We start from the raw sequence: 19,135 nt of genomic DNA on the forward strand, positions 1-19,135 counted from the left end.
GCCAGATGTGCCACGAGGTTAGAACTGGGAGCAAAAACTTTTTTTCATTTACTTTTTTTTTTTTAAAGCAGTCTGGTAAAGGAAGTTGTAAAGCAACAAGTTCTGTACATTATGATTCAGAGCACCAAGGGACAGCTGGAGAGACTTGATTGGCTCCAGCCCAATGAAACAGAGGCTTCTTGTGACCAGCTGCTGTGCTGCAGCATGAATGACAAGGGTAATAATTGATTACTAACTGGCAGCTCAAAAGGAAGAAAGAATTAACAAGAGTGATGAGGTGCTTTACAGCTTGGTAACTGTAAAATCAGTAGAACAATTAGGGGGAAAAGAAAGGGGTTTCACTTCTTACCTTAGAGTTACAAGGACAGTGCTAGTTAGTGTAAATCGCATGACAAGCAAGCCAGAGGGGCAGGTCAGTGAGGAATATGGGGGCTTTGCACACCCACAGGTCCCGCAGAATCATTCAGCAGATTTGCTGGGGAGCAGCTAAAACCCCATCAAAAGCATCCAGGCCATGCCAATTACATTGGTAGGCAAAGCAAGGTCTCTGAGGCACCAGCCATAATATCATAGTGGGGCTGAAACCTTCAGCAAATGGTGCATTGTAGCAGACCAACCCTTTGCCTTTCAGTGGGTGCTCGATGGCACATACACTCTTTCTGCCCTGAGAATAAATGCATGCATGCCTTTTTATTTTCCTTCTTTTATTTTTTTTCTTTTTCTTTTTCCCTCTTCTTGTAAATGGCTTTTGTGTTTACCAGTAAATGCACTAGATGCATTGTCACTACACGTTTCTTCAAGGGGCTTGCACTGACCTCATGCTCTGGGCCATGTAAAACCTTCTGGCCACTGAGAGCCAGGCACTACCCCTTTTTCATGCAGAGTAGCACCTCACTTTGGGCCAGATCATGGCCAGCATGTCAATGCAAGGAGTAAGGGGCCATAACGTGTCCTGTGTCTTGTTTCTCACACACAGGGGAATAATAGCCTTGTGCGGACTATGCCCTTTCCTTAGCCCAAGTGGGAAGAAGAGAGAGCTTGATGGATCCTTCATTTCCTTTCCCAAGGCATCTGGCAGCAAGCAGCATGTGCTGTGCCAGCTCCAGACCCGTCACGCTTTGCTCCCTTCCCAGAGTAGCAAGGAGACAGGTCTGTCCCAGCGGTAGCTCAGCAGTGGGTGGCTCCTTTCCTGGGGCTGAAGCATGAGGTCTGGTCTAGCTCCCTGTGAGCAGAGCTGAGAAAATCAATGGGACTAATCATGGGGAAAGGTAGCATTCAGCAGGAGCAAAGCTGGCAGCCTCTGCTCTGACATATGGAAAATGCTCTTCTAGCTGGTTGAAGCCTCTTCAGCCCAGCCCACCCTCACCCCTCCTCCCGCTCCTGAATCTGCCATCCTTGTGCTTATGAAGTAGCTCTTTACCCCTGGCAAGGTCTGACACCTTCCAACTCACAGTAAGTAAGGTTTATCTCTCCTATCTTTACCTCTTTAAAAGCTAAATAACCCATCCAAATTGGGGGTTTAGCCATCTTCTATGGCCACTAAAATGAAAGGTCTCCTGCCAGAGCTGAATTCTTACTACCTGTCTCAAATGACTGCTCGAGGATGGTGCAGTATCCACTTCTCACACTGGCCTATCAGCTTGCCTCAACAACTAGTTAGGATCCGATTTTGAATTTTTTGAAGAACAAAGACAGAGAAGAGACATTGCCATGGCCTGTTCAGGGTCTTACTCTGATCTTTGAGATGTGGGAAGTAAAGAAGCAATGCATGAAGGCAACTGGGATTGGTTCCACTCTGCAATCAGAAGCACAACACCTTGGGCTGTGTGGCAGGGAGGGCACTGGGCTCAGGTTGCTGCTGTGGCATTCCACCAACAAGAAAAGCTGCCATGACAGAGGGGAGCTGGGGCTGTCCTTGCTCCCACTGAGTGGAGCATTAATGGAACAAATTTCAAACAGAGGAGATGGCAGTGGAGCTCATGATCTAAAAATGCAAATGGTACCAGAGGCATGTCTTCATCTGCTCACCCTTGAAGACTCCTCTAAGGACTCTAGAGGGAACTTTACTAGAAAGTCTACCAAAAATTCAAGGCCTGGGGGTGGGTTGGCAGGTCTAGAGTTTTTGTTATTATATACACAGTACAAAAATGTGCTTGACTAATCTAAACCTTGTGTTGCTTTCTTATACTGCTAGAGCAATTATAGCTGAGAAAAAACCCCACACATCACCCAATATGGAAATACGTTTTTTTCATGTTTGACATTTTTACATTTTTAGTGACAGGGCAAAGCCTATGATTTAATTGGTCTCCATTTCCCATAACTTCAGAGAAGGGACTGGCCCCTCCTCCACATTTCTCAAAGGACTTATGGTTAGAAAGAAGGCCATGGAAAACCCAAAGGAGCTGACTCCATCTATCATGTAACACTGTTGAATGAAAGAAAAAAAAAAAAAAAGAAAGAAAATAAATACTTTCTCCCAAAACTCTCAGTGTGTGCACTGCAGTGCACATAGGGATTGTGAGTCTCTGTGGCAGAAATGAGATGACTTTGAAGAAACAAGGTGCCACTTTTTGGGAAAACGAGAAGCTTTTCTGCTTTTCTTTTACTGAAGCACATTCCTTCCACATCTCCCTTTTTTATGTTTATTGCTATTTGTAGAAGGAAGGGGGGAAGGGGGGAAGGGGGGAAGGAGGGAGGGAGGGAGGGAGGGAGGGAGGGAGGGAGGGAGGGAGGGAGGGAGGGAAGGGAAGGAAGGAAGGAAGGAAGGAAGGAAGGAAGGAAGGAAGGAAGGAAGGAAGGAAGGAAGGAAGGAAGGAAGGAAGGAAGGAAGGAAGGAAGGAAGGAAGGAAGGAAGGAAGGAAGGAAGGAAGGAAGGAAGGAAGGAAGGAAGGAAGGAAGGAAGGAAGGAAGGAAGGAAGGAAGGAAGGAAGGAAGGAAGGAAGGAAGGAAGGAAGGAAGGAAGGAAGGAAGGAAGGAAGGAAGGAAGGAAGGAAGGAAGGAAGGAAGGAAGGAAGGAAGGAAGGAAGGAAGGAAGGAAGGAAGGAAGGAAGGAAGGAAGGAAGGAAGGAAGGAAGGAAGGAAGGAAGGAAGGAAGGAAGGAAGGAAGGAAGGAAGGAAGGAAGGAAGGAAGGAAGGAAGGAAGGAAGGAAGGAAGGAAGGAAGGAAGGAAGGAAGGAAGGAAGGAAGGAAGGAAGGAAGGAAGGAAGGAAGGAAGGAAGGAAGGAAGGAAGGAAGGAAGGAAGGAAGGGGGGAAGGGGGGAAGGGGGGAAGGGGGGAGGGAGGGAGGGAGGGAGGGGAGGGAGGGAGGGAGGGAGGGAAGGAGGGAAGGAGGGAAGGAGGGAAGGAGGGAAGGAAGGAAGGAAGGAAGGAAGGAAGGAAGGAAGGAAGGAAGGAAAGGAAGGAAGGAAGGAAGGAAGGAAGGAAGGAAGGAAGGAAGGAAGGAAGGAAGGAAGGAAGGAAGGAAGGAAGGAAGGAAGGAAGGAAGGAAGGAAGGAAGGAAGGAAGGAAGGAAGGAAGGAAGGAAGGAAGGAAGGAAGGAAGGAAGGAAGGAAGGAAGGAAGGAAGGAAGGCTCTTGTCAAAGGTGTAGGACCCTTGTTGGTGCGTCAAACAAATTGATTTCAGTATGTACCAAATGAGACACAAACTACCAGCATCCTGGCCCAAGAAAAGAGAAGTAGCAGCTGTTTCCTCCACAGAAGGTGGAGAGATGCAGCTGCAAGCAAGAAAGAGCAAGTAATCAGGTGGTCACAGAGACAATAAGAACTGGAAGCTGAGTGCAAGTTACGTCATTGTTCCTGATAAAGCTTTTAGAGTTTGGAAATAATTAAAGATTAAAAACATTCAAAATAGAAGATACTGATCTTCTCAAATCTGTAATTGTACAATTAACTTTTTCTTTCAGCCCTCCTGGATGCATGCTGGCACTGTGCCCTCATGATGGGAATGGGAGGCTACCACAGGTGACCAGAAGAGATATCACACTGTGCAAATATGGCATAAAAGTGCTCTGAGCATCTGGGGGCAGCCAGAAGTAAGATACACACTTGCTTTGCAGTCAGAGAAGTGATTTGTTGTAACTGCTCTTAGTAGATAAGACCTTGCTTTCAGTGAATTATCACTTTTCCACATTACTAGGTTGATGTGTTACCTGTGCAAGAACTTTGTCCATAGTAGAAAAGAATATTCTGATGTTAAACTGTTGGTTTGGTTTTTCCCTAGACATAAGCAAAACAGTTTAGCTGATTATAAGAACAAAGCGGTGGAAAGGCAGATTGTCCCAACCATGCCTGAAAAAAAGTATCTCTGTGGTGACTTCTGATGTGTCATTTCAGAGTCCAAATTCAAATCCTCAAAGCCCTCACCTGGAACTTGGGACACAAAGAGAATCGAAGGTCCTTCTCTAGTCTCCTCAAGAAAACAGGAATAAACCCCAGCTTTCCCCGGGGCTGCCTCTGCTGGCCAACCTGAGCCACGCCAAGGGAAAGTGAGGGCTGTTTCTAGGGGCAGCTCAGAGGTCTGGCTGCCACTGCAGCACAGGGGGAAACAGAGAGCAGTGGTCAGGAGACCAAGAAAGAGGCACCAGGAGTGAACCAGACAAGAACAAGATTGGAACAAAATGTCAGAGTTAGTTATGGGGACAGAGTGAGGAATAAAGAGAAAAGACTTGAGCTCTGTTTCATTGAAGCTGACATGAAGCTACAGCTTCCTCAGGAGGGGAACAGGCAGGCACTGATCTGTGTGGCGACCAGGGACAGGACCCAGGGAATGGCTGGAGCTGTGTCAGGGGAGGGTTAGGGTGGATATCTGGAAAAGGTTCTTCCCCCAGAGGGTGCTGGGGCACTGAACAGGCTGCCCAGGGAATGGTCACAGCCCCAGGGCTGCCAGAGCTCCAGGAGCAGCATTCTCAGGCATAGGGTGGGATTCTTGGGGTTGGTTCCAGGGCCAGGAGCTGGACTTGATGATTCTTGTGGGTACTCCAACTCAGTACATTCTATGATTCTGTGATCATTAGGAACTAGGAGTTTGCTCACAAAGGTGTGGAATGCAGTGGGCAGGTGCCTTGTGAGATTGTAATCAGATTAAAATTACTTGTGATTCAAATTGAAAGTAAAAGGCACTGATGCACTCAGTACTTGCAAGTAAAGGGGAGTTAGTATTGTAAAGCAAAACAGAAAATGTGGGAGAATAAACACTTATTTTCTGGTTGCACATTCACATTTCTTCACCTACACATGTGCAGGGCTTCCTTCCTCTCTGCTACTGTCACACTTACAGAAGAAAAATGTCATTATTTTTAAACCAAGTTTGTTACAGTAAAAGTTAGCAAAACATAGTGCAAGGGCCTTGGGAAAACTGTTCTGAGAAGAGCCTTGGTTTTATGGGAAAGCACCAGACAGAGACTTCTGTAAAAGGGACAGCTCTGGGGTCCTCGAGCTTTCCTGTGTCTAATCAAGTCATTCAGTGGTTTTGTGCTTCAGTTCCCAACAGCTGGAAGGGGGTGATCTGCAGTGATTGATCTCACACTCAATGTCATCTCAGGACTGTGCCAAGGGTGTGTTTTGGAGCTTGGGTTTGAGATTTCAATTCTTTGTGAGCACCCATGTGCCTCATTCAGCACTAAGGGGGGTTCAGGTGGGCACACAAAGCCTCTGCCTCTCATAGACCATGCACTTGTTCCCTTCCTGCACCTCCCTAGAGCACCAGATTCACCACTCAAGTGCAGAAAAAATTCATGGCAAAAGTACCACAGCTCTGCCTGCTGGTGCTGAGCCCCACATAACAAAGGAAATTCTCAATTCTGGAACAAGAGCACATTGGGGGGAAAATGTTCAAGAATTAGAACTCCCTTAGTGGAGTAAGGGATGTGTCTTTAGTCTTGTGTGTTTTTATGTTAAATCATCACAGTAAAATACAGCAACGGTTTAGGGAGGTCACATGTGCAAAAAAACTTTGGATTTTGGTACCTTGTGATAGCCAAGAAGGCAGGACATGAGGTCAAACTAAGGAGACTTGACCTTTTAAATGTGATATTGACCTGGATCCTTCTGTGTAAAGTGCTTTCTAGATAGACTAGATATGATTATTTCATAGCTCCTGCCTTTCAGAGCTAGCAATTCTTCAAGTGTTTCAGCTGAGCTTCCCAGCACACCTTTCTGCTTCTGTCTCATTCAGGCCAGAGAGAAAAAATCATAGAAAGGCCTGGGTTGGAAGGAACCTTAAAAGATCATCTCATTCCACCCCCCTGTCATGAGCAGGGACACCTTCCACTATCCCAGGTTGCTCCAAACCCTGTCCAACCCAGCCTTGGATGCTGCTAGGGATGGGGCAGCCACAGCTTCTCTGGAAAGCCTGTGCCAGGGCCTCACCAGTCTCACAGGGAACAATTTCTTCCCAATATCCAATTGAAACCTCCCCTCTGTCAGTTTAAATCCATTCCTCCTTGTCCTGTCACTCCAGGCCCCTGTCAAGAGTCTCTCTCCCTCTTTCCTGTGGGCTCCCTTCAGGCACTGCAAGGCCATAGTGAGGTCACCCCAAAGCCTTCTCTTCTCCAGGCTGAACAATCCCAATTCTCTCAGCCTTTCCTCCCAGCAGAGCTGCTCAATCCCTCTGATCCCCTTGGTGTCCCTGCTCTGGCCTGGCTCCAGCAGCTCCCTGTCCTTCCTGTGCTGATCGCCAGGAGAAGATGAATGCCATGGATCTGCAGAACAGTTACATCAGGGCACTCTGCCTGGTGGGAGCAAACCCAACAGGAAGGATGTGATCTTGCAGGATATGTTTGTCACATTACTTGAAGTTCTTAAGATTACAAGGGAAAAGGCAGCTGTTTCACTCAGATTCCAAGTCTGGGGACTTCCCACTGTCTCAGAAGAACAGTGCAAACACAAAAGGGTTTCAGAGCACTTAGAAAAGTGCCACTGATGAGAGATGCAATGAGTGAGCACAGAGCAAAGCTCTCTCAGTTCATTTAATGTAGGGCTTAGAGCTTAGGAAAGGGGAGGTTTGAACCAAACCTATGTAAATCTCCTATGGAATTTAAGAGAAAAAAATTATTACAGATTGTGAAAGGTTATTGGGAATATATGTTCCCCTGAAAATGTTTTGGGGGATTTTCATTAATTTCCTTGAAATCTGTTCTCACATACTTCTGTGGATCCTCCTGGATTCATACCTATTACATTTCCCTAGACTTTTCCATGCAGACATGCAAACTGAAACCACAGAAAATATTTTCATGCACCCTCCACCCTCCAGAGCAAACCCACCACATTCTCCCTGACTCCAGCAAGGTGTGACATGGCAGGCTCCTCAGAGGTGCCAGCCAGCTGCAGCAGGCAGAGAGGCAGCACAGCCTGGATGGAGGGAAAGAAAGCCAGCTTTTTGGGGAAAATCCTGTGTTCACTGCCTTTTCCCTTCTTTCTTTTGCAGCACAGTGCTAAGTTGATAAATGCACAAACCTGACAAAGTTTATAAGCCACTCTTAGCAGACACTGGTGACAATCCTAAATCTGAGGTGTCCACAAGCTGGCAGATTCTGCTCTGGTGAAAGTAAATGCATCTCCTATTGGGACCAGAGGGAACTGTTCCCAATTACATTAATGCTGAATATGGCCCCTTCAGTGACTTATTTTTAATTGTTGGACATTGTTAAAAAAAAAAAAAAAAAAAAAGAAACTGGAAAAATGTGCATTCTATCAAGTGTTGTGAAACTGTGTGGGTTGGAGAAGGCTCAGTTTTTAATAAAGGAAACATTCATTGCATCCCATTTCAAGGACTTCAATTAGATAGAAAGGAGACAGGAAGCTGAAGCTTCGCTCTTGGTAGTTCTCCCTTTGCTACCAAACAGCACTACTTTAAATGAAAAAGACATAAAAGGAAACTGTGTAACTGTGGAGGCCGGAGAGGTTTCTTTACCTTTGCCAAGGTCAAAGCCCGGCATCACATAGAGTGTAAGAGTGTTGGGTGCTTCCTGGTACTGTGGGGATCCTGACTGTGTCCCATTCACAGGAAAAGGTGTCAGACTAGCCTTTTCCAGCTGCTCTCAGGTTAATTTTCATAAGGTTCCTCCTACAGAATGTAAAAAAAAAGTATTTTACAGGCAGATTTAAACAAACCTGAAAACTCAGCATATGCTCAGGCATACCCACAGACTTCAATCCTATTACAGTCCTATTATATTTCCAAAGGCATTTCCCACCAGGATGATAAAGGCCTCTTGAGTTTTAGGTGTCATTCATTCCTCCCAGCTTCCCTCTGCCCTGCTTCCTCCTTATTGTTTTCATCTGCCGGTCCATCCTGGCCTGATTTGTCATAATTTCATGTTGACATACTGGAGTAAGACAATTGCAGTTGCTTCCACCAAGAAGTGGCCATGGTGTGTCTGAGCAGAGGGCTGGCAGATGATCCCCGGTCCCTTAGATCTTTTGGATATCCCAGTTTCTGCTGAGGCTAAACGCTCCCCCATCCAAGTGTGTGTTTATGCAACAAGCTCGGGATGCAAACGGCATTCCTCTTATCATACAGAGAGAGGATGTGAGCTCATTCATAAGGAATCCCCGCTCTGGGGTGCCCCACTCACTTAATCCAAGCATCCCTTGCATGCTCCTTCTTCTGAGAGGGTGGAAGAAAAGCAAAGCACAGTGCTATTGGCTTCTAATAAGTGGGATAATATATTTCAGAGAGGAGCTCAGACAGGAGAGGAAATGAACTTGGCTAGACAGTCACTTAAAATACAAAAAAAAAAAAAAAGGGGGGGGGAATTTGCAAAACTCATCCATTATTTCATGTAAATATACTTGGCTGGGTTAAGACAGGCTGATATAATAATAAGATGCTGAATAAGACAGATTTAGCAGTGCAGCACCATTTATTAGCCTGCTTGATAAAGAAACAAACAGATTCCAGGCCTGGCAGTTGCTGGCTGTCAAAATAAGGAAAAATCTAAAATGTTGTGAGCCTCTGATGCTGGAAAAAGGCCCTGGGAGTGTTACAGCACCCAGATGGGGTCCCTGGGGCTCCCCCTGAGTGGAGGATCTGCTGGTGTGGTGAGCTTTGCACATCTGGGCTCAACACATCAGCAGTGTCTGTCAGTGTCTGACAGGAGGATGTGTGGCTACTGCTTGGGCTCATTCTGAGGACATTAAAAAGCTAGGAATGGTCCAGAAGGGAGCTGCCACGATCCTGAAAACTTGCTGCGAGACCAGAGGTGGCTATCACCATAGGCAAAGCAGGAAGGTACCACCTGAGAGGGCTGACAGCCCAGGCTCACACAAGAAGCCTGTGGAATGCAAAGCACACAAGTCACCTCCGGAGCCTGGAATCAGAATCCAACCCATGACACACAGATTTCAGTCGGGATTTTTGTCAGAAAACCATGCCTGAAATCATAAAATCACAGAATATCCTGGGTTGGAAAGGACCTACAAGGATCATCAGGTCCTACAGGCCCTGCACAGGCACCCCAACAATCCCACCCTGTGCCTGGGAGTTTTGTCCAAATGCTTCTGGAGCTCAGGCAGCCTTGGGGCTGTGGCCATTACCTGGGCAGCCTGTTCAGTGCCCCAGCACCCTCTGGGGGAAGAACCTTTTCCTGATATCCACCCTAACCCTTCCCTGACACAGCTCCATGCCTTTCTCCATGTTCCCATCTTGCTCCTGCACAATGCTGCAGTCACTGTCAGCAGGAACAGGATCATCTCTGTACAGTACTGAGTTAAATTGTTAAAAACAGAGACAGGTACACATTGCAGTGAATTAACTTTGCCAATGCATGGGATTTATCATGACTCCATGATACTTTTCTGTTTAAATTTCCAGCTCCTGGAGAAATGCGGTGACATAAGCAACTCACTCGTACTCTTTCAGTGAATCATCTGTGCCTGCTGTTGATGAGAAAGCTTAGAAGTGTAACAGGAGATGAATGAAAACTGAAAAATGTGAACAGAACTTGAACTACTTCCTAAATCTCATTTTTCAGCCACTCCCGTAAATACTTGCAGCCTGAACTTTTGGCACTGGCAATGTTCTTATGCTTCAAAGTGCAGGGTGCAGATCACAGTTTGACAAAATTAATGGGAATTAACTATTACAAATAGGCAAAATTTAAGACTTGCAGTTTTGTAAGTGGTTTATAATTTTCAAAAATTATTTTAAAAACTTTTTTTAAAAATCTCATGATTCTGTGGAGCTGTTCCATTTTTTACTGTTTTCAGCCATGACACATGACACCTGATAAAATTATTATTAAAGAATTTGAAGGGAAAACAAATTGAAAATTAGGATGATAGCAGAATGTTTTTATCTTTATTTATATTTCAATTCAGCTAGTAATTCTGCATACTATTTTCGAAACCTAATCTTGAATTAATTGAAAGGAGCCTCATTGTCAGAAGAATTCTATTTCAGCTGTGAATAGTCAACACACAGAAAACCAAGTCCCTCTGAGGTATCACATTATGAACATCTGGAAGAGAGGCACAGAAGTTGACCAGGCACCTGAAAAATCCTGGCCCATAATGAATTGTTATTGTTATAGTCTTTAAAGTGCAGAAGGTTGAATATATTGATTCTATATTGCTTTTTCTATGTATGTACATCCTTCCAATTCAAGCCAGATTTAACCCTAAAAGGACGCCACATATCTGAAGATACCTTTGTAACTTCAGCTCTGAGGCAGAAAATGCCTGTGGTGGTAGATGCCTTTTCCTGGAGATATTTCCATCAATATTTGTCAAGTACTCAAGGGACTGGGATGGTGAGTGTGACAGACAACCACAGGAAGGTGGCAATTGTCTCTCCTCACAGCAGGGTTCAGATGTGGATGGTGAGTTACAGGGCTGCACATTGACTCTGAGGATAAAACAAATCACAGGACCACTAGGGGTGGAAAAGACCTCCAAGATCAGCAGCTCCAACCTTTGGCCTCTTTCACCATCTTGACAGCCAGCCCAGAACACTGAGTGCCACGTCCAGCCACTTCCTGAACACCTCCAGGAGTGGGGACTCCTCCACTTCATGGGAAAATCCTGCCTGTCTGCTCATTGAACCACCAGCATGCAGGGATGGAGATGGATGTTCTTGTTTCCAGTCACTTCCCAGTCCTCAGTGTGCCTGCACTCAGCCTCAATGGCATTGCTTTCCCCATAAAGCCTGTGGCTTATAGCTGTCTGGGAAGATCTCCTTTGCCCTTTAAAAATAATACATAATACTGACAAATTGAGCATTTCTCTTCTTCATTTAAGAAAGTAACCTTTAGTGCCTCATTTTCATTAAAAAAAAAAAAAAGGCTCACTCAAAGAAACATCCCCTTCACTTTGGAAGGAAAAACTCATAAACTTTCTAGATACAAATGTTGCATGCAACTTTGTACAGAATTAATAAGCTCTGTCAAATACATTAAAAAAAAAAAGAAAAAGAAAAAAAGAAATCCACCATTTCCTCTAAAAGCACTTGTACACAAAATTTCAAGCCCGTTTCTTTCCATTTCTATTCAGTTGACTTGTAAAGGTCTAAAAGGCTCGCAGCCACTTCTGTGAATGAGGATAAAGAGGAGAGCATCCATTTTACAAATGTGCAGCAAGATTAATCAGATTTACTCAAGAACTCACAAGCAGTCTGTGCAACAGCTGGAAGAAAACCCCAAGTCCTAGTCATATGTTCTAGCCACAGAATTATCCTTACTCTTGGAAAAGCAGAGGGGTGCTTTTGTGAAAAACAATGAGTTGTAAAGCCTGAGGAAAATGAACTCTCCCAGGCTTTTTCTTAAGCAGGGCTGGAGAAAAATTTTGGCATGGAGGGGCTGCTTGTAGGGATGTTTAAATGCGGGGTTTGGTCCCATTTGTAGCCTGGTTTGTTTTAGTAAATAAATATGTACATGTCTTTAGGTGGCTTTGGATAAACCTCCACCAGTGAAAGAGTCCTTCACAAAATCAGTGGAGCAGAGAAGAGCCTAGCTGCCCCCACCCGCTCGCATGCGACTCCATGCCTGTGCCACCCCACTGATGTCAGAAATGCTAAATTCTTTCATCGTGGTTTGAAACAAGACCTCCATTATAAACCAAATTTTGATGCCCTCTCTAGAGGAAAAATAATCAGCCTGAACTTTCACAGGCATGATATTAACTCAGGGTAGAATGTCCTTTTAGGAAACTTGAGGCTGACTGAAGAAAATGTTCAAGAGACTTGGGGTGAGGGAAGCAGGGGGTGCGGGGGTGACAAGGAAATACACAAAACTGAGCTGTTTTTAAAATTTCCTAGTTTACTCTTTAGGAAAAACAATCTTTTAGTCAGGAATAGCCAAGAGGACTAGGCAAGTTTTCTTCATGATATCATGAGATGCACACACTGACCAAGCAACCCCTGGAGCAGCAACACAGGGTGGAAAGTGGCTCTGGAGAAACTGGAACAGCCTGCATGGACTTTGAGACTATAACACTGCTTTGACTGAACAATTCAGGTGGTGAAGCACCTCTGCAAGTCCATAGTCCAATCCTGTGCTCACAGCAGAGCTAATTCCAAAGCTAGATGAGATCCTACAAGGCCTTACCCAGTCAAGCTTGGATGTTTTCCAAGCATGGGTATCCCTCATCTTCCCTAGGCTCCTGCTTCTGTGCTGCACCACTCACACAGGGAAGAATTTTTTCCAATCAAAAATCAGAATTTTTCTAGTTGCAACATGTGCCACTTGCCTCTGGTCCCTTCTACATGCACCTCTGAGGAGAATCCAGTTCTGCCTTTTCTACACTTCCCCTTTAGCCAGAAGTCTGCACCAACCCACCTGAGTCTTATCCAGGTAGAACAAACCCTTAGCCTCCCTTCATACAGAAATACAGACTGGTTGAGGTTGGAAGGGAACACAGGGAGTCATCTGGTCCCACAATTCTGCTCAAGCAGGGCCATTCCAGAGCACACGGCACAAGATTGCTGGGAAGCAGCTCTGCTGAGAAGGACGTGGGGGTCCTGGTGGACAACAGGCTGTCCATGAGCCAGCACTGCCCTGGGGGACAAGATGGCAAATGGAATCCTGGGGTGCACTGGGAAGAGCATTGCCAGCAGGTCAGGGAGTGATCCTGCCCCTCTGCCCAGCCCTGGGAGGCACATCTGGAGTGCTGTGTCCAGTCCTGGGCTCCTCAGCACAGGAGGGACAGGGAGCTCCTGGAGTGGGGCCAGCAGAGGATGCAGAGACGATTTAGGGCCTGGAGCATCTCTGGCAGGGAAAGGCTGAGGGAGCTGGGGCTGTCCAGCCTCAAAAGGAGCCCCAGCTGAGAGGGGCCCTCAGCCCTGGGTGTCCCTGTCTGCAGGGAGGGCTCTGAGCAGGGCCCAGGCTCTGCCCTGGGGGCCCAGCAATGGCACCAGAGGAACTGGCAGGGACTGATCCCAGGAGGTTCCACCTGGGCAGGAGGCAGAACTTCTGTCCTGTGCAGTGACTGAGTCTGGAGAGCGTGCGGAGTCTCCTCACTGGGGATATTCCTGAACCATCTGTGACAATCCTGTGCCCTGTGCTCTGGGATGGCCCTGCTGGAGCAGGGAGGTGAGACCAGATGACCCTCTCTGGTCCCTTCTAACCTGACCCATCCTATGATCCCTGTTTCCTTTCCAGGCTTCTCCATAGCCACCAGAGATTTCCAGCTCCAGAGGCAGACACTGGTGTTTTGAGCATGTGAGGTATCTGAACCGCTCGTTCAATAATTTTTCCAGGTGGTGGGCACAGTTTCCAGCTTGTCCAATTCTGTCGTGGTCCACTGGAGACCTCAGCTTTTCCTCAGCAGCTGCACAGAAAGTGCAGTGAACAGCCAGGAGAGCACAGCTGAAGTGGGCATTTGCACAGCTCTGAGAACTGGCTGCTCCACACCAGAGGACTGGGGGCTTGGGGGGTGAAGTTATGTCTGCAACAGACCCATGATACCACATTATCTACATGATCCAGCCTGGAGGGAGTTCTGGGGAATAAAGGTGGCCACATTCATAGAATTATAGAATCACAGAATATGCTGAGTTGGAAGGATTGTCAAACCCAACTCCTGGCCCTGCACAGACACCCCAACAATCCCACCTGTGCCTGAGAGCGCTGTCCAAACTCTCCTGGAGCTCTGGCAGTCTTGGGGCTGTGACCATTCCCTGGGAAGCCTGTTCAGTGCCCCAGCACCCTCTGAGGGAATAACCTTGTCCTGATATCCACCCTAACCCTCCTCTGAGCCAGATTGTTCATGTTGTTCAGTTCCTCCTCACAGCAGCAGGGTGAAAGGGAAGGGAGGCATGATCAAGATGTCCATGAATGACAGTCAAGCCTTCCTGACAGGATGACATTCTGTGGTCATTCATAGCTGGACTAATGACTGACTTCAGAGGAGCTGCCCGGTCCTGGATCTTAGAAGAGAAAGAATTTAATGTCTTTTTTTGCCTTTATTTTTGTCTTTTTTAATGTCTTTTTTGTCCTTGTCTTTTTTCCCTCTATAATAGAGGCTGTAGGCTCTGACTGTTGGTGAGGACTTGGAATTTGATGTCTTCTATAATCCTTTCTTTTTCTTAAATAATTCAAGCAAATGCTATTAACACGAGTTTTCTTAAGGAAATTGAAACCTAAGTATGTCTGGTATGTGGTAGAGATAATCAGAGAAATACTGAAGCAGCATATGACAAATTTTGTCTTCCATGCATCTTTGCCTGACTCTCCAGCATTTTGCTGTCTAATTTGCCCATCACAGGACCTCTGCCAAATATCTGGGTGGCTTCATGGTGCCATCTTTGAAAAAAAAAAACCCAAACCACAAACTTGTCACACGAATATTTTTCCTTTTTTTTTTTTTTCCACAAATGAGATACTGCCTCATCCTAAAAGGCACAGCAGCCAAGTTCTAAGCCCAATGGCAAACTGAAGACCTGACATGCTGAGGCAGATGATGAGAGAAGTCAGAGCTTGCTACTGTTGAAAACAGGAAATTTCCAGACCACCAGCAGAGCTTGTGTAATTTTCTGCCATCTCACCATCTCCAGAATACCCACTGACACCAGGCTTCTAAATGCATTATTTAATTCAGGTAGAAAATCTATTTTGCCTTTTCTTTCTGACAGACAACACTGGTAGTATTTTTGTCATTCTGAGGTTTATCCAGTAGTTATCCCTGGTAATTAAAGAAAATTGGCTTTCCAAGGAATAGGTCCTCTAAAATCTCTGCTGTTTCATAAGCTTTTTAAAAACTCTTTTTGAAAGCTTTTCTTTAATAAACAGAAACCTTGCTGACATGACCTGAAAGATGCAGTAGCACTTGTACAGAGCAAATCCATACATCAGCTGCATGCCTTCAGCATCCATGAGTAATGAGGCATCTCCAGTCCCACAATAAGAGTTTGATGTCAGACACCACTGTCATGTATTTTCCCCCTCTCAAATATATGCATCTGTGTGTGAGAAAACCCCACCTTCAAATATGGTATGTCTTTTTAGAGACATTTTCACATGAGAGAGGGAGGCTGAGGTAATCTTATTATCACGAAAACATTGTAAAAACAGCAGAGCATTGGAGAACTTTAATCCTTTTCTAAATTATGGACTGAGAACATTACAATCGTGCTGGGCACAAAGGCAGAGCTGTAACTTGACAGGCTTGTATAATTTACAGCCTTCATAGTAAAAGAGGTGTTTTTATTAAATGACTGCCTGAATTTCTACAGCCACTTCAGACTGATGATACTGGGGAGGCTTGCATTCTGCTGCCATCATTCAAATCCTTCCCTTTCACCACAAGAATATGGCTGGGATTCCAGTTCAAACCCCATATCCAGTTATTTATCTATTACTGCTCGTCAGTTCAGAGCTGAGGCTATTTGTGCTGGTACCTCGCTTCACACACCTTAAATAGCTTTTGTTTCTCTTTTTGAAAAGCTTTCCTTTATCAAATCAGCATAAAACATTAACTAAACAATAGCCAAAATCCATTTATCACCAGGAAAATGCCCCTTTCGTAGAAGGCCTGTGTTTTATGGTCATGTATTGAAATTTATGTTTAAACTAAACTAAAATCTGACAAAGAACTGATGCTTTTTTGCTGACTGCAGAAAAGCACCTAACATTATTTTTCCCTTCTGTACTGTACAGAAAAGAAGGGCATTTGTACAGTGAAATACTTTTATCAGACTCCACTAAGGAATATTTTTGCACTGATAAAATAAGAGAAGGCAAATAGGGAAAGCGACTTCAATCTCATCATTACAGTGCAGACTCTAGAAGGATGTTTACACTGCTGGAATGAAAACAATTCATAACCAAGCTTTTAACTTAAAATAAGTAATATAAATATTTATCAGAGTAGTGTTTTAAGGCCTGTATTACTAAACTATTTCTGTATTATATTGGGAGTGACAGCTATTGTTAAAATTGAAATGCTTTCATAGCAGAAAATTAACTGAAATCCATTTAGCCAGCATGGAATTTTGCATTAGTATCCATTTACTGGGCTTAGAAAACTCAGGTCAGAATTTCAGACCGATAGACCTTATCCTGAGAATGTGTTTTGTCTTAGCTTGACCTCTTCTGTGGATCCCACTTATATTTAGTAGAGTGTCTACATCCTTCTCTGTTTTAAGGCAGGTCCTTGAGGATGAATTCTGGATATCATTCCACGGTACATAAGCAGATGCTGAGCCTGGGAATGCCACCATTGACTCCAGTGAACCAGATACACAATTAAATTGCCCTAAATGCTCTTTTCTTGGGGAGAGGCACAGCCCTCAAACCCTTGCAATGCCAAGGCTTCATGGTCACCCTTGGATATCCATCCTCACTCTCAGGAAGCAGCACATGGCTTTTCTTAAGCACCTTTGAGTGACATCCCTCAACAGTCTTTAAAGTTAATTTTTTAATCTGCCTGCCGAGCACTCTGTTGAGGCAACCTGAGGTGGAGCAGAACAGCTCCAGCCCAAATCCACATGTGAAAATGCATCTTCATGCCATCAATTCACATAGACACTCTCTCCTCACCTCCCACCGCTACCAACATGACACACCTCCCACACACTGCTGTGGGGACCTGAGCCCCACTCAGAAAGACAGTGGTGATCCATTACTTGCTTGGAAGCATCAATTAATTCCCTTTCCACCTTCCCTGCTCTCTCCACACACCTTGCCTAGAGCTACTGCTGCCATCTCCACATGCATGGCAGCTCCCACCATGTCAACACTGAGGTCCAAAGAATCACAGAACCATTAAAATTGGAAAAAATGAAGAAGGTCATCAAGTCCAAACATTAAGCCAGAACCCACCATGTTCACTACTAAACCATGTCCCCAAGTGCCATATCCACACATTTTTTAACACTTCCAGGGAGAGTGATCCCACCACTTCCCCAGACAGCCTGTTCCAGTGCCTAACAACCCTTTCAGTAAATAATTTTTTCTTAATATCCAATCTAAACCTCCCCTGGTGCAATTTGGGGTCATTTATTCTTATCCTGTCAGTGGTTGCCTGGGAGCAGAGCCTGACCCCTATCTGGCTGTACCCTCATGTCAGGGAGTTGTGGAGAGTGAGAAGATCTCCCCTGAGCCTCCTTTTCTCCAGCCTGAGGGTCCCCTCACCCCCCCCCAGCTCCCTCTCATAAGATTTGTGCTCCAGACCCTTCACCAGCTCTTTGCCCAGCTGAGAAACATTTAAGTGACATCAGCCTTAATTCTGCCCCATTTGATCTGCAAATCTTTATCAGGTTCGTTTTCTTCCTCCAGCTCTGCTACATCTGCTGCAGGAGTAAAATGTACTCAGAAATGCTTTTTTGGAAACAGGTGATTGAGGAGGAGACATGTAAGAGAAGAAAAAGGAGGCTTTGCCAGAAAAGGCACAGATCAGAATGAAGAACACACCTCCGAAGAGTTCCAGATCAATGCTTCTGCCTCTACAGCAACAACAGGAAATCCCTGCTGTGAAACCCAAGGTTCACCAGTTAAAGATGGGTGCAGTTATCCCCACCCCAGTCAGAAGGGCTGTGTGCACTCAGCCCTATCAATAACACAAGGGTGGTGTTGCTTAATTACACTATGGATAATGGCTGGAAGTGAAAGGAAATCCAATTTCAGTTTTAAATCAGCTGTTAAACCATGAAAACTCAGCATCCAGGATGATTACCTTTTTTAATTGACTATGTATTTCAACATAGATGTAATCCACCAAAAAAAAAAAAATCCATATGTAGATGCATTTATGAATTTAAACCCAGAAGGGTTTAAATTTCACACAGCATCTGATTTCAAAGATTTTCTGTAAGATCTTAAGAGAAGAAAGAAAAAAAACTCAAAAAATCCAAACTGCAAAACAAATGTCAAAGGACATTAAAACTGAATCTCACTCCAATCGACCACCTAGATTAACCAAGGAATTTATGTTTCATTTTCATGACATGAATATAGCTTCAGAGTAATTTCAAGGTGCTGCTTTCATGTACTTGATCAGAGAGAGCTGGATTTGCCCACAGAAAGCCACATTCCTGATTGCTTTTCCAGGTGGCAGCTCCGATATTGTGTCCAGCATTTATCTGTGTTCCAACTTCAAGCAGACTTTTAGGACTCTTTCTATATTTGAGAGCTCTGATGTTTAATAAAAGTTGACAATTTTGGTTCATTTACTGTTATTGTCACACCTGAGCATTTCATGGTGGTTAATGAAATTAAAAAAAAAAATTTGGAGAACTATAAAAATCAGGTTGGAAATTCGTTAAAACACATTTTTTCAGACAAAGGACTAAGAGCCTGAGGGAAATCTGGACTCTGCCAAACTTTCAGGAGTCTGGTTAGGCATCCAGATCTATGAATAAAAAAAAAAAAAAAAAAAAAAAAAAAAAAAAAAAAATTCCACTATCCATATGATTTTGGGAAGGGGAGAAATCAACTGATTTTGTTGCCTTGTGTCTCACCTATGACAAACAATAATTATAATCTTTGTCACTCAAATTTCATCTTTTTAGTTCTCTTAATGTGTATGTTGCTCAGAATGAGGATTTTTCTCTGTATCTCTACTAGTTATGAATCCAGTAGTAATTATTAATAATGAGGAGATGGTTCTGTAATCACCGTGCCCTCAGTAGGAAGAATGGGTGACAAATTAATCCAAGCTCAAAACAAGACTGTTATCAGTGCAAGGAAAGATGGCAAAG

The 19,135-nt window shown here is 44.7% G+C and overlaps 1 long non-coding RNA gene across 2 annotated transcripts in view; it reads right to left on the reverse strand.

Annotated features, from left to right (window-relative positions):
• The window catches only part of LOC128807296 (uncharacterized), a 108,981-nt gene that overhangs the window by 87,180 nt on the left and 2,666 nt on the right, over positions 1-19,135 (reverse strand). For both annotated transcript variants that reach the window (XR_008437108.1, XR_008437105.1), the window contains exon 2: positions 7,916-8,068. This is a non-coding gene — a long non-coding RNA (uncharacterized LOC128807296). The remainder of the gene's footprint in view (positions 1-7,915; positions 8,069-19,135) is intronic.

This window comes from Vidua macroura, chromosome 5 (genome assembly GCF_024509145.1).
Source record: "Vidua macroura isolate BioBank_ID:100142 chromosome 5, ASM2450914v1, whole genome shotgun sequence".
Lineage (NCBI taxonomy): Eukaryota > Metazoa > Chordata > Aves > Passeriformes > Viduidae > Vidua > Vidua macroura.